The sequence below is a fragment of the Lepus europaeus genome, chromosome 5, assembly GCF_033115175.1.
Source record: "Lepus europaeus isolate LE1 chromosome 5, mLepTim1.pri, whole genome shotgun sequence".
NCBI lineage: Eukaryota > Metazoa > Chordata > Mammalia > Lagomorpha > Leporidae > Lepus > Lepus europaeus.
This window is the reverse complement of record NC_084831.1, coordinates 114,210,574-114,221,328: the sequence shown is the minus strand read 5'-3', so window position 1 is coordinate 114,221,328 and position 10,755 is coordinate 114,210,574. Positions and strand designations below refer to the sequence as shown.

The window sequence follows — 10,755 nt, the reverse complement described above, 5'->3', positions numbered from 1 at the left end:
GACCAGCTCTCTGCTATGGCCCAGGAGTGCAGTGGAGGATGGCCCAAGTCCTTGGGCCCTGCACCCCATGGGAGACCAGGATAAGCACCTGGCTCCTGCCATCGGATCAGCGCGGTGTGCCGGTCGCAGCGTGCCAGCCGCGGCGGCCATTGGAGGGTGAACCAACGGCAAAGGAAGACCTTTCTCTCTGTCTCTCTCTCTCTCTCACTGTCCACTCTGCCTGTCAAAAAAAATAAATAAAAATAAATTAAAAATAAATAAATAAATAAAATAAAAATAGAACTACCATTATGACCTAGCAATCCCATTACTGGGTTTACATCCAATGGAACTGAAATTGACCTGTGAAAGAGACATTGGCACTCCCACGCTTATGGCAGCGCTATTCACAATAGCCAAGAAATGGAAACGACAGACATGTCCATCAATGGAAGAATTAATAATATCAGTTCAAATAAATTTTGAAGTCAGTGCTTCTGGTGTGCACCCTGAGGACACTGTCAACTTTTTTGTAGACTCATCAACAGTAGTGGAAATGATTTAATCATTCTTAAGATATTTTGTGTTGTAGGATACAGCAAAATAGTAAATACATTGGTATTGTCAGGAATAAAGGTGACCAACTTGGCAAACAAAGAAAAACATCTGACATGGAAACAGTTGAGGAGGAACCCTTGGGTGTTAGACTGGAACTGAGTCTGTCTGTATCAACTCATGTTAGGAGGAGCTGTTTCACGCTCTGATAAAGTCGTGAGGCAATGGTATCCTGCTAGCAATTGAATATTAATTATAGTCAATGTGGTGACATTGTCATTTGATACAAAGGGGAGTTTATTTGTTTTGTTTTTCAGTTTTTAAATTATTCTTTATTTGAGAGAGCAAGAGCAAGCTGGTTCACTTTCTAAATGCCCACAGTGATGTTCCAGCAGGGAGGCTGGAACTCAGTCCTTGTCTCCCACGTGGGTGGCAGGAACCCAACTTCTTGAGACGTCACTGCTGCCTCCCAGGGTCTGCATTAGGAACCTGGAGTCAGCAGCCAAGCCAGGAATTGAACCCAGGTACTACGATGTGGGACATGAACATCCTGAATCCTCATGTACTAACTACAAGGCCAAATGTGCCCTTCTTGTTTTCAAGGTTAGCCTTTTCATTTTTCTTTGGAATACATAAAACATTGGTGTAACTTTAACAATAAAACTATGTTAAGACCTACTTCAAAAAAATCTCCCCAGCCTTTATGTCTTAGAATTCATTTCTAAGCTCCCATAGATAAAAAAAAAATTGTCATTATTTTCTGGTCTATCCTGCCTGCAAAACATGTTAATCTTCCTTTTCCTTAACACACTTTTTTTTTTTAATTTGCTTTTTTTCACTTCAAAAAAACAGATCCAAGGAGCCAGCCTTGTGGCTCACTGGATCAAATTGCTGCCTGTGATGCGAGCATCCTATATGAATGCTGACCAGAGTCCTGGCTGCTCCACTTCTGATCCAGCTCCCTGCTAATACACCTGGGAAAGCAGTGAAAGATGGCCCAAATGCTTGGGGCTCTGCCACCCATGTGGGAGACCTGGATAGAGTTCCAGGCTCCTAGCTTCTGTCAGTGTTGCAGCCATTTGGGGAATGATCCAGTGGAAGTCTCCCTCTTTCTCTGTAACTCTGCCTTTCAAATAAATAAAAAAATCTTAAAAAAAAAAAAAAACAGATTTCATGTCTCCTGAAAAAACTGTTCCTCCCATTTATAGTTGCAAAATACTCCATAGTGTGTGTGTATGACCAGCTCATTCTTAAAAGTGGGACATGGGGTCCAATGATTGCATTAACTCATGTGACCAAACCCTCACACGTACAGAGCAGCCTTGTGTGTATCATGAATACAGTTAGGGAGGGGAAGGTGGTTTTCAGAGCCATAGAGGAGAAGAGGAGGAAGGGGATACATCTCAGAGGACCCCTTCTGCAGGAGGAAGCTGCTCAGCCCAGCGGCCCAGCTGCCTCCCTCCATGCTGCCCCTGGCTACTGCCACCTCTGCTCTCTGGGATCCTCTTGAGCTCCCGCTGCCTTTCAGAGTTCTCTCTGGGGAGACAGAACTCTTCCTTCCTCGTCCTCCCTGGCTGGATTCCCTCCACATGGGCATCTGAATCATTGCTCTTTTGTTTGGAGGTCTTATGTTCTTTTCTTCCTTTTTTTTTTTTTTTTTGTTTGTTTGTTTCCCCTTAAGCCCAAGGAACACATGGATCTAGTCTGTCTGTAAACGAACACGATGGAAAGATACACAGGGACATAATTACTTATATTTTTAAGGTTTTTTTTTTTAAGATTTATTTAATTTATTTGAAAGAGTTACACAGAGAGAGAAGGAGAGGCAGAGAGGTCTTCCATCTGCTGGTTCACTCCCCAACTGGCCAGAAGCCAGGAGCTTCTTCCAGGTCTCCCACACAGGTGCAGGGGCCCAGGGACTTGGGCCATCTTCTACTGCTTTCCCAGGCCATAGCAGAGAGTTGGATTGGAAGTGGAGCAGCCGGGACTCGAACTGGCACGCATATGGGATGCCAACACTGCAGGCTGCGGCTTAACCTCTACGCCACAGCACCAGCCCCCATAATTACTTCTTGTCTTCCACATCAACTTCCCCCAGCTCAGCATTTCCAGAACACAACTCTGGCTCATTGGCGACTGCCCAGGGGCTCTAACAAAATCTCCATTCTCCACTCTCCACGCCTACATCTGGAGTCCAAGGCCGCATCTTCCACTCAAGAGTTAGGACACGTGTCCAGCTCGCCTGACACAGCCGTGCGCAGGTGGGAACAGGAGTGCCTGGGCATACTCTCGGGGCCACTCTAAGTTTAGGGGCCAGAGAGCTGTGACTCAGTCTTTCTCCCCCAGACCTGTATTTGAGAGACTATCTACATCCTGACGGACTGTTGCTTCCTCAGCCCTCCCTTGGTAGCCAGGAGAAGGAAGCACACTTGGTCCTCCCTGCCCTCTGTCAGCCGCAGCTCAAGGCCCGAAGCACCGCCCAGCGCGTCCTCTCCCTGGGGCCCAGCGCCTCCCGCCTGTGGCAGTGCCCGCCGTGGCCACGAGGGGGCGGCACCGGGAAGACGCGCGAGAAGGGAGACCCGCGCCAGGGGGCGGACGCGGCGCGGCCGGGGGGCCCAAGCACGGGCTGGGGACGCCGAGCCCCTGGGCGGGGGCCGCCTCCCGGTGTCTCTCCGTCGAGACCCCGCCGCCGGGGGTCGGGGCCCGAGCAGCAGTCAGGCGCTCCTCGCGTGTTCCAACAGCGTTCCCTTCCACACTGCAGCGGCGGGCGCCGCGGTGCTGAGAACCGAGGAGGAGGGGGCGGGAGGAGAGGTCCAGTCCGGTTCGGAAGGGGGCAGTGGCGCGGGAAAGGGACGGAACGGCCGGTGGGCAGGGGCGGGAGAAGGGACCGGGGCAGGAAATGAGCAGCTGCGGCCGAGCGCGGGGATTGCGGCCCGGCCTCCAAAAAGCCTCCCTGGTCCCCTCTCCGCAGATGGGCTCAATCTCACCGTGGGAGACACAGACCCGGAGCCGGGGCCGCCTCCGGCCGGGAGAAAAGCCCCGAACGTCGCTCCTGGGAGAGGCCCAGGGCGAGGCCGGCACTTGGGCATCTAGCGAGCCGAGCGCGGCGGTCCCCGCGGTTCCATGGTGTAATGGTGAGCACTCTGGACTCTGAATCCAGCGATCCGAGTTCAAGTCTCGGTGGGACCTTTCCGTTTTGTTTTCCTTCTGCGGTGGCGATACGGAGCCCGCCCCAGCGAGCCCTGCACCCCTCGGTGGAGGGCACAGGAACGCCGTGGGCCCGGGGAAGGCGGGACCCCGCGTCCCTCTTGTTCCCCGCGGCTCTCGAGCCCTCGCAGCTCCGTCCTCTGCTCGCCCTGCCGCCCCCTCGGTGTTCGGGGTTCCAGAATTCGGTCCTCAGTGAGACCCGCTCCTCAGGGAACTCGCCCACTGGGGGCGTCCCCGTCCGCGGCGAGCCCACTTGGCCAGTGCAGCTGTGCCCACCTTGGGCGTCCGAGACCCAGCAAGTGACCCCTGCCTGTCCTCAGGGCGACCCCCGGGGCGACACGTGTCCCTCGCCTACGCCGCCGCCGGACCGCAAGCCCGACCCTCCCGCAGTAGGAACGGTGGTCCCAGTTCTGCACGGGCCGAAAGTCCGGAACGCAAGGAATGCGCTTCCTAGCGCGGCTGGGAGACTTTATTTCCAGGCCGCGGGTTCAAGTCTGTCGGGGGCGCATTCCGTTCTGTTTCCTGGATTCTTCCCGCTCCTTCGGTGCCGAGTGCCCCTGGAGGCCAGCAGGGGCCGCGATGGCTCCAAACTTTGTGCTTCAGTCTGCGGGAATCCACTTAAACTCCAAATCCGGCCAAAAAGCTCTGGAGCAGGGATTTCTCCGCGTCTCACTCGATCTCTGGCGGTGCGGGACGAGCTGGGAGGCTCCTAGGGGGTCCCCGAGTCGTGGGCCACTCGTCGTCCGGCCAGGACTCCGCTCCAAGAAGAGAAAGAAAATGATCTTCAAAACAGGAGACCCCATCTTGGCTGGCTGGGGGCTGGGCAGGTGGGGGCTGGGGCCGCGGGGGAGGGGAGGGAGGGGGAGGAAGAGGAGAGAGGGAGGCTGATGCTCAGTGCATTCGTCGCCATGCCCAAACCAAATCTTAGGGCAGGCATTTGGCCTAGAGGGCAGAGTGCTTGCACCCCCATCAGAGTGCTTGGCTTTGATCCCTATTCCGGCTTCCTGTTGCTGCACCCCCTGGGAGGCAGCAGGTGATGGCTCCGGTAGTTATGTCCCTGCCACCCACATACAAGACTCATTGAATTTCTAGCTCCTGGCTTTGACCCTGGCCAGACCATATCTTCTGTGGGCCTTTGGGGGTGTGAACCAGTGGATGGAAGTACAAGTTCAGTCTCTCGTTTCTCAAATGAATCAATATATAATTAAATTAGGAAAAAAAAAAAAAAAGGCAAGTAGTTATCATGAATTCAGTCTCTGCAGGCAGGTCCTGGAGACCCCTACTGCCAGTGCAGGCCCTGGGAGGCAGCAGTGAGGGTGCGACTAACTGGGTTCCTGCCATCCACATGGGAGACCTGGGTTGCAATCCTGGCTCCCATCTTTGGACTTGGCTACTGTAGGCATTTGGAGACTGAACAAGCAGATGAGAACCCCCCTGTCTCTCTGCCTGTCAAATAAATAAATTTTAAAAAGTCATTTTTCACCCAAAGCTCCATAATCTCTTATCTTCAATTCAACAGCCAACAAAATTTACAACTTGAAAGCATTTTCATGTACTTATTTGGTGACAAAGCTCAGTTGCAGTGAGAAGATGATGTTCATGGTTTTTATATCCATGCAGTAAGAATAGTCCCAAAGCTCACTGTAGAAATGACCCTGTTTGGCTAAGGGTGTGGCTCAGAAGCAACTGGGCGGGAAGGCGGGGTGCAGTGGGATAGCTGGTAAAGCTACTGCCTGCACAAAGTGTCTTGATCTGGGAACCAGGGGGAGCAGAGTAAGAGGGAGACGGCAGGGATGTATAGAAAGAACAAAATGTGTGGTCAGTCCTGGCCAGACAGGGACTAAGTGAGTTTTCATCTTCTCCCTGTTTTTATCCCCCCACTTACCCAGATAGTTCTACATAGAGGAGTGTAAAGAGACCTAAGAAATGCACTCCAAGGCCACAGTCCCACATCTGAAAAACCTTAAGGCCAAATGCATCTCAAAAGACAGAATTGTTTTGTTTTTTAGCAAGGCAACAAGATGCATGATCCACATAAGCTATACATTACTTGAACCCAATTGCTTTTTTTTTTTTTTAAGGTTTATTTATTTGAAAGGCAGAGGCAGAGAGAGAGAGAGAGAGCGAGCAAGCTTCCATCCATTGGTTCACTCTCAAAATGGCTGCAACGGCCAGAGCTGTGCTGATCCGAAGCCAGGAGACAGGAGCTTCTTCCAGGTCTCCCACGTGGGTGCAGGGACCTAAGGACCTGAGCCATCTTCCACTGCTTTCTCAGGCCATAGCAGAGAGCTGGATTGGAAGTGGAGCAGCCAGGACTTGAACCGACGCCCATATGGGATGCCGGGTGCTGCAGGCCAGGGCTTTAATCCCCTGCACCACAGTGCTACCCCTATTTCAAGTTTTTAAAGAAATCTCCACACTATTTTCCATAGTGGTTGCATTAATCTACATTCCCACCGACAGTGTATAAGTGTTCCCTTCTCTCCCCATCCTTGCCAGCATTTGTTACTCTCTGTGTTTTAGATTTTAGCCATTCTGACGGGGGTGAGGTGATATCTCATTGTGGTTTTGATTTGCATTTCCCGGATGGCTAGTGATATTGAGCATTTTTTCTATATATTTGTTGGCCATTTATATTTCTTTGAGAACTGTCTATTGAAGTCCTTTGCCCATTTCTTACCTGGGATTGGTTGTTTTTTGTTGTTGAGTTTTTTAAGTTTCTGATATATTTGGGATATTAATTCTTCATCAGATATGTGGTTTGCAAATATTTTTTCCCATTCTGTTGGACATCTCTTCACTCTATTGTTTCTTCACTCTATTGTTCACTCTATTCTGGAATACTTTGAAGAGTATTGGCGTTACTTCCTCTGAGTGCTTCATAGAAAGCCATCAGGTCCCGGACTTTTACTTGCTGGAAGATTTTGGTTACTACAGCAATGTCATTGCTTGATATGGGTTTGCTTTGGTTGTCTGTATCTTCTTGATTTAATCTTGGTAGGTTAGATGAACCCAGAAATTTATCTATGTCTTTGAGGTTTTCCAGTTTTCTTTCTCTTTTAATGTAAGCACTTAATTCTATAAACTTCCCTCTTAATACTGCTGTCGCTGTATCCCACAGGTTTGTTTTCATTTATTTCAAAAAAGGTTTTGATTTCGTTTTTAGTTTCATCAATGATCCATGGACCAGTCAGTATCATGTTTGATTTCCAAGTATTTATAAGTATTCTATTGTTCTTGTTGATTTCTAGTTTTATTCCTTTATGGTCTGAGAAGATGCATGGTATGATTTCAGTTTTTTAAAATTTGCTGAGATTTGATTTGTGGCCTAATATGCGGCCTATCCTAGGAAATGTCCCATGTGCTGTGAAAAGAATGTGTATCTGTAGCTGCTGGGCGAAATGTCCTGTACATGTCTGTTAGGTCCATTTGCCCCCTAGTGTGTTTCAACCCTGATTCTTATACTTCGTTTGTATGTCCCAAAAGACCCGAACTCTCAGTGCTTGGAGTTCACATTTCAGGAAAGAAAATTTGCAGATGCTTCTGGACATTGGCCCAAATACTCTGCGAAGGTGCATCTCTGTCCTGGGAGCTAATGCTGCACTGAGCGTTCCTCCCTTATTCATACTCAGAGAAATTTAAATACAGCCAAGGAAATTATTTGCTGTCCCCTCTTCTTTAGGCCTCTTTCCTGTTATTATGGATAGCACGATTAGCCAATTATCTCAAGGATGGCAGTGGAAATGGAATGCCACCACGTATTGTGCTTCTCCTAATGTCTGGATTTGCTCAAGGAGTGCTTACTGTAATTGTGCTCACGTTTATAAGTGCTGCCCAAAGCTCACCCCTGTGTGATGTCACACATGAGGGGGCCCTGACCTGATTTATGAGCAAAGAGAAGCAGTTCCAATCTCCATGGTCGCCAGGTCAAGCAAGAGCCCTGGGGGTAGCAGCCTCATACGTGTGCAGAGAGAACACCCAAGGTTCATCTTTTCCCATTCAGCCAGTTACTCTGACTTCTTCCAGATGAACCCTTTGGGTTGTTGGGTTTTCTTCATGTAATCATCTTACAGAAAGAGTGAGAAACTCTGGTATCCCTTGAGTATCTGACTTCTAAAACCAAATTAGCCATGACAGGTGCCCTCAGCCCCTACGGTCAGCAAGTGCCTTTTATGCTGGGACCATTCTCACTCCTGCTTCCCACGTCTCCCCGAGCTCCCAGGGTCACAGTGACTCACAGAGACAGAACCCACACTAACGTGCGACTGTGGTGAGCCAGGGCTCTTGCCTGAAGAGCTCAGTACAGGCTCTAAACCAGTCAGTCCTCACGGGACCACCAGGTAGGTGCTGGGGGTCCTGAGACTCTTGCTGGATCCTCTGGTGAATGCCCAGCAAGGGACGCCTAAGCCGTGTGTCACCAGCCACTGCTGTCCTTTTACGAGGTTTTCCCCATGCCCCAGGAGCAACTACCGTAAAAATCTGGTGATCACCCTAAGTGACCGATGATTCGTGAGAAATAAACCATACCTCGAGGAAAGCTGGGGGGTCCAGCAGGCCCGCAGAAGTGCTGGTAGACAAAGACCTGGGAGCGGGACGGCAGCTGGTGCAGCTGCGGGTCAGGGAGGGGCCGGCCTGGCTCTAGGGGAGAGGTAGCCAGTGAAGCTGGACAAGAGGGTTCTTGGGGATGGCACACTGCCACGTGGTGTGGAGCAGTGGCAGCGGGACACAGGGACGTGACGGCTGCCCACCCCAACCAGAGCTGCTCTCACAACGGCTCCAGACCCAAATGGTGCAGAGCAGAAGCAGCTCAGGCCCTGGGATTCAGGGGAGCAGGTGCAGTGTGGCCCTTCTCCGGGGCTATCTTGGTGGAGCCCCCTCAGCTCCCCGCAGAGCCTGGGCCCCTGCAGGATTCCCCGGCAATGGAAAGGGCAGGCGCCTGCGGGCTGCTGGGGACCCCTGCTCACCCATCCCTGCAGGGAGAAACCCCTCCTGGCTCCCAGCTCATCTCCACTGGGGTGGGGGCAGGGAAAGGCGCTCCCTTCCCCACTCCGTGCAGCCTTTCTGGGTTTCTGTTGTCTTAGGGACTTCTGCGGCCGCCTCGCTGCTCACCTTTTCTGAAAGATGTAGCTTACTCGCTGTTTAATCTTTTCGTGGGGTAGGAAGGGGGGGGGCTCTAGGAGGTTCTGGGCAGCCATCTTGTGACGTCACTCCCTGGGCGTCATTTGCTTGTTCAGAGAGAGTACTGTCATGGTCTACTGATCATACGGCATTTCCTTTGCTCTCAGAGTGGAACAAAGCAAAACTAGATCCCACAGCTCGAAACCTTAATTGCCTGTTGTCCTTTTGCAGGATAAATACTGCTGTAAGAGACCAAGGCGGCCGGCGCCGTGGCTTAACAGGCTAATCCTCCGCCTTGCGGCGCCAGCACACCGGGTTCTAGTCTCGGTCGGGGCACCGATCCTGTCCCGGTTGCCCCTCTTCCAGGCCAGCTCTCTGCTATGGCCCAGGAGTGCAATGGAGGATGGCCCAAGTGCTTGGGCCCTGCACCCCATGGGAGACCAGGAGAAGCACCTGGCTCCTGCCTTCAGATCAGCGCAGTGCGCCGGCCGCAGCAGCCATTGGAGGGTGAACCAACGGCAAAAAGGAAGACCTTTCTCTCTGTTTCTCTCTCTCACTATCCACTCTGCCTGTTAAAAAAAAAAAAAAAAGACCAAGGCCTCACTATCCCAAGGCTCCTGGTCCAGAAGTTTCTTCAGGTCCTGTCAAGTTCAAGGAAGGTGGGACTGGGGGCCGGTGTTGTTGCAGTGGATTAAGCTGCTGCTTGTGATGCCGGCATCCCATATGAGCACTGGTTCCTGTTCAGGCTGCTCCACTTCTTCTTTTTTTTTTTATTTAATAAATGTGAATTTACAAAGTGCAACTTTTGTATTGTTGTGGCTTCCCCCCCACAACCTCCCCCCCTCCCGTGTGGCCCTCCCCTCTCCCACTCCCTCTCCCATCCCGCCCTTCATTGAGTTTCATTTTCAATTACCTTTATATACAGAAGATCAACTTAGTATATACTAAACAAGGATTTCAACAGGCTGCCTTCTCACAACCGTACAAGGTATAGGGTATTGTTTGACTAGTAGTGTTGTTTTTAAGTTTCATAATAAACCACATTAAGGACAGAGATCCTACGTGGGGAGCCTGTACCCAATGACTCCCGTTGTAGATTTAACAATTGGCACTCTTTTATTTATGGCGTCAGCAATCACTCGAGGCTCTTGCCATGAGCTGTCTAGGCTATGGAGGCCCCTTGAGTTCACCAGCTCTGAACTTGTTTAGTCAAGGCCGTATCACAGTGGAGGTTCCTTCCTCCCTTTGGAGAAAGGCGCCTCCCTCCTTGATGGCCTGCCTGTTCCTTCCGCTGGGGTCTTGTTCACCAGGGTCTTTCATTTAGATTGTTTTTGCCACCATGTCGTGGCTTTCCATGCCTGTGAGACTCTCATGGACCTTTTAGCCAGATCCGAATGCCCCAAGGGTTGATTCTGAGGCAGGAGTGCTGTTTTGGGCATTTGCCATTCTATGAGTCTGCTGTGTGTCCTGCTTCCCCCGCAGGATCATTCTCTCCCTTTTAATTCTATCCTTCATTATTTGCTTACACTGGTCTTGTTTGTAAAATCTCTTCGACACTTACCCTATCTTTTTTGATCGGTTGTGTACTTATACTTATCACTTTACCAAGTGCGCTGACATTGGTACATGTCTCCTTGATAAGCTTGAGTTGAAATCCCCTGGCACATTTCTAGTTCCACCATTGGAGGTAAGTCCGAGTGGCTGCTCCACTTCTGATCCAACTCCTGGTTAATGGACCTGAGAAAGCAGTAGAATATGGTGCAAGTTCATGGGCCCTGCCACCTATATGGGAGACCCTGATGAGTTCCAGGATCCTAGCTGGCTTCAGCCCAGGTTGCGGCATTTGGGGAGTGAAGCAGCAGATGGAAGATTCTCTCTCTCTCTCTCTCTTTCTCT

The 10,755-nt window shown here is 50.9% G+C and overlaps 1 non-coding gene across 1 annotated transcript; it reads left to right on the top strand.

Moving 5' to 3' along the window:
• The first annotated feature begins 3,651 nt into the window (after nt 1–3,651).
• TRNAQ-CUG (transfer RNA glutamine (anticodon CUG)) lies at nt 3,652–3,723 on the top strand. The gene has a single exon. It is a non-coding gene; the product is annotated as a tRNA-Gln (tRNA).
• The last annotated feature ends 7,032 nt before the right edge of the window (nt 3,724–10,755 follow it).